Raw genomic sequence first — 5,005 nt, forward strand, 5'->3', positions numbered from 1 at the left:
AGGAGCATGTCCTGCTAGCAGACAGTGCCTGTTTCTCTAGACAGGAGCATGTCCTGCTAGCCTACAGTGCCTGTTTCTCTAGACAGGAGCATGTCCTGCTAGCCTACAGTGCCTGTTTCTCAGACAGGAGCAGCAGACAGTGCCTGTTTCTCTAGACAGGAGCATGTCCTGCTAGCCTACAGTGCCTGTTTCTCTAGACAGGAGCATGTCCTGCTAGCCTACAGTGCCTGTTTCTCTAGACAGGAGCATGAGTGACTACCTTCAGACTTGGCCCTTTTCACTCCTCTGTTGGTGTTCAGTCCAAGGGAAAACACGAGTCCACTAGAGTTTATACAAGTTCCCACTCTGTCTTAAAGTGCATCCCAAATGGCACTCTATTCCCTATGTAGTGCACTACAGAGCTCTGGTCAAAACTGGTCCAAAGTAGTGCTTCCAAGTGGCTCCCGAGTGGTGCAGTGGTCTAAGGCACTGCATTTCAGTGCTAGAGGCATCACTACAGACACTCAATTCCAGGCCGTTTCAGAACCGGCCGTGATTGGGAGTCCCATAGGGCAGGCGCTCAATTGGCCCAGCGTCGTCCGGGTTTGGCCGGGGTTGGCCATCATTGTAAATAAGAATTTGTTCTTAAAAACTTGCCTGGTTAAATAAAACAAATTAAAAATATATATAAAGAGAATAGGGTGCCATTTGGGACACTCTTCTGTCTTGGACTGTAGTTCACTAAGTCCTGATAACAGAACATATCCATTCTCTCTCTACTCCTGTTACATACTGTAGTCTACACCTATTCCTCCTGTGTTAAATTACATACTGTAGTCTACACCTATCCCCTCCTGTGTTAAATTACATACTGTAGTCTCCACCTATCCCCTCCTGTGTTAAATTACATACTGTAGTCTCCACCTATTCCTCCTGTGTTAAATTACATACTGTAGTCTACACCTATCCCCTCCTGTGTTAAATTACATACTGTAGTCTACACCTATCCCCTCCTGTGTTAAATTACATACTGTAGTCTACACCTATCCCCTCCTGTGTTAAATTACATACTGTAGTCTACACCCCTCCTGTGTTAAATTACATACTGTAGTCTCCACCTATCCCCTCCTGTGTTAAATTACATACTGTAGTCTCCACCTATCCCCTCCTGTGTTAAATTACATACTGTAGTCTACACCTATTCCTCCTGTGTTAAATTACATACTGTAGTCTACACCTATCCCCTCCTGTGTTAAATTACATACTGTAGTCTACACCTATTCCCTCTGGTGTTAAATTACATACTGTAGTCTCCACCTATCCCCTCCTGTGTTAAATTACATACTGTAGTCTCCACCTATTCCCTCCTGTGTTAAATTACATACTGTAGTCTCCACCTATTCCTCCTGTGTTAAATTACATACTGTAGTCTCCACCTATTCCCTACTGTGTTAAATTACATACTGTAGTCTACACCTATTCCTCCTGTGTTAAATTACATACTGTAGTCTACACCTATTCCCTACTGTGTTAAATTACATACTGTAGTCTACACCTATTCATCCTGTGTTAAATGACATACTGTAGTCTACACCTATTACTCCTGTGTTAAATTACATACTGTAGTCTACACCTAACCCCTCCTGTGTTAAATTACATACTGTAGTCTACACCTATTCCCTCTGGTGTTAAATTACATACTGTAGTCTCCACCTATTCCATACTGTGTTAAATTACATACTGTAGTCTACACCTATTCCTCCTGTGTTAAATTACATACTGTAGTCTACACCTATTCCTCCTGTGTTAAATTACATTCTGTAGTCTACACCTATCCCATCCTGTGTTAAATTACATACTGTAGTCTACACCTATTCCTCCTGTGTTAAATTACATACTGTAGTCTCCACCTATCCCCTACTGTGTTAAATACCCCTCCTTCTCCTTTATCTTCTCAACAACCTCAGTGAGAAATATGGCCTGGTCTGGTCTGTGACATGTCTTCTTCCTGCTGGCTGTCAGAGAAAACAAAGCCTGCAGCTATAATACGGTTGTTTTTGACAACTAGGTAGTGTAAGAGGAACATGGAGAACAAGGGACATGGAGTACTTATTTTCCTTTGCTGAGGGAGACTTTTACTAGAGTCAGCATGGGAAGACTTTAATAGACGCACGCAAGAACACACACCAGAGACGACAAGAGACTGAAATGGAGCTGTTTATTTGAGATGATTCAGAAAGAAGATATTGTGAGAATCTGTGGTTTCCTCACTCTCCTGACTACATACATGATTTACACTGTAATACGTAGTAGAGAACAACGCTATTACACAATCTGAAACAGTGTTTTATAAAAACCAGAACAGCACATCTGATGGTGACAAAGAAAAGCACGATCCAGGTTGAACCATCTATAACCAGATAGTAACTATAGTAACAGTAATAACTTCACTATCAATAGACAGCAGCTTAAATAACATTATAATACTTCATCATAAGATACTATCTAGTTGTCCTATAGTTATATGACATATTGTAACAAACACATGTAGGCTAACATCTGTTTAGTCTAGTTAGGCAGAGGGCAGCTTGGGGGCTCTTAGACCTGTTGAGACTTGATGCCACCCCTTTCTTTTCCATTACATTCTACATAGCTGTGTGCGTGTGCGTGTGTGTGTGTGTGTGTGTGTGTGTGTGTGTGTGTGTGTGTGTGTGTGTGTGTGTGTGTGTGTGTGTGTGTGTGTGTGTGTGTGTGCGCGCGCAGGCACGTGCATATGTGTGTTTTCAGTCTTATGACTCCCAGAGAATCACTTGTGTTTACAACTTGTTCTTTACTGTTGTTGAACTTTAACCTCTTCAGTCCCTTATACACACACATACCGCTAACCCTGTTTTCATAGGAGGCAGGTCCCCTTCCAGTTATTAAGGCAGACCTGGTACACATCCTCTGCCCATAAAATAAAACCATACAATGTTTCTATATTTTGGAAAAATCAAAAACAGAAGCATGATTCAAAACAAATCCTATGAAAATACTAACATAGTATCATTTTTCAGCGCTTTAGAATCCAGTTACAAAATACAATTTCAGTCCATACAATACTTAACAAGACTGTTGGTTGTTATGGTAACACCCTGGGCCCTGAGCCATAAAGACCCCTGACCTTTCAGAATCATTCATTGGCTGATTTTGATTTATTTTGATGAGCTATCCGTTGGCATATGTGACATTTCCACAGTGGGGCTCCATTGATTTCTCAACACTAATATGTTTCAGTCTGTTTGGGTTTTGTCGGACACCGCCCGATTGTTTAAATGTCTGGGTCTGTGTCCCAAATGGCACCCTATTCCCTATGTAGTGCACTCCTTTTCACAAAGGGCCCATAGAACTGGGTTCAAAAGTAACCAATAGGGTGCCATTTGGGGCACAAACCCAGACATTTAAACAATCGTGTGGTGTTTGAGAAACCCAAACACACTGAAACATATAATTGCCTGGGTTATTTCTGTTCTAGAGTGGTACTGAAGGTTATGCCCTCTCACCAAGCCACGCTTCATAGAGCACATATAACTGGTCCAGCAGCACACAGGCTGTAGAGAGAGAAGGCCATCTATATGTAACACTCACAGTGAGCTAACACACTGCTGTTCAACCAAGGATGTATAGTACCAGCTTCAGTGACTGTAATGACTTTCAGCTACAGTGACTGTAATGACTTTCAGCTACAGTGACTGTAATGACTTTCAGCTACAGTGACTGTAATGGCTTTCAGCTACAGTGACTGTAATGACTTTCAGCTACAGTGACTGTAATGACTTTCAGCTACAGTGACTGTAATGGCTTTCAGCTACAGTGACTGTAATGACTTTCAGCTACAGTGACTGTAATGGCTTTCAGCTACAGTGACTGTAATGGCTTTCAGCTACAGTGACTGTAATGATTTTCAGCTACAGTGACTGTAATGACTTTCAGCTACAGTGACTGTAATGGCTTTCAGCTACAGTGACTGTAATGATTTTCAGCTACAGTGACTGTAATGATTTTCAGCTACAGTGACTGTAATGGCTTTCAGCTACAGTGACTGTAATGACTTTTAGCTGAAATGTGTTGAACTGTGTATCTTCCCAACTTAAAGCTGAACTTATTTGGTCAGCTGAAACATAATTCCCTTCACCCTTCCAAACATTCTTTCCATTTTACCTTTTTCACTCAACCTTTCTCTCTCTCTACTCCCCCTTTCTTTTCCCAGCTACACTAAGCTACTATCGCTCTGTCTGTCTATCATCTCCCCCTCTCTCTCTCTCTCTCAGCTCTCTCTCTCTCTCAGCCCTCTCTCTCTCTCTCTCTTTCTCTCTCAGCCCTCTCTCTCTCTCTCTCTCTCTCTCTCTCTCTCTCTCTCTCTCTCTCTCTCAGCTCTCTCTCTCTCTCTCTCTCTCTCTCAGCCCCTCTCTCTCTCTCTCTCTCTCTCTCTCTCTCAGCTCTCTCTCTCTCTCTCTCCCTCTCTCTCTCTCTCTCAGCTCTCTCTCTCTCAGCCCCTCTCTCTCTCAGCCCTCTCTCTCTCTCAGCTCTCTCTCAGCCCTCTCTCTCTCAGCTCTCTCTCTCTCTCTCTCTCTCTCTCAGCCCTCTCTCTCTCTCTCTCAGCCCTCTCTCTCTCTCTCTCTCTCTCAGCCCTCTCTCTCTCTCAGCCCTCTCTCTCTCTCTCAGCCCTCTCTCTCTCTCAGCCTCTCTCTCTCTCTCAGCCCTCTCTCTCTCTCAGCCCTCTCTCTCTCTCTCTCTCTCTCTCTCAGCCCTCTCTCTCTCTCTCTCTCTCTCTCTCAGCCCTCTCTCTCTCTCAGCCTCTCTCTCTCTCAGCCTCTCTCTCTCTCAGCCTCTCTCTCTCTCTCAGCCCTCTCTCTCTCTCTCTCTCTCTCAGCTCTCTCTCTCTCTCTCTCAGCCCTCTCTCTCTCAGCCCTCTCTCTCAGCTCTCTCTCTCTCAGCCTCTCTCTCAGCCCCTCTCTCTCTCTCCCTCTCTCTCTCTCAGCTCTCT

This window comes from Oncorhynchus gorbuscha, unplaced genomic scaffold (assembly GCF_021184085.1).
Source record: "Oncorhynchus gorbuscha isolate QuinsamMale2020 ecotype Even-year unplaced genomic scaffold, OgorEven_v1.0 Un_scaffold_1292, whole genome shotgun sequence".
Taxonomy (NCBI): domain Eukaryota; kingdom Metazoa; phylum Chordata; class Actinopteri; order Salmoniformes; family Salmonidae; genus Oncorhynchus; species Oncorhynchus gorbuscha.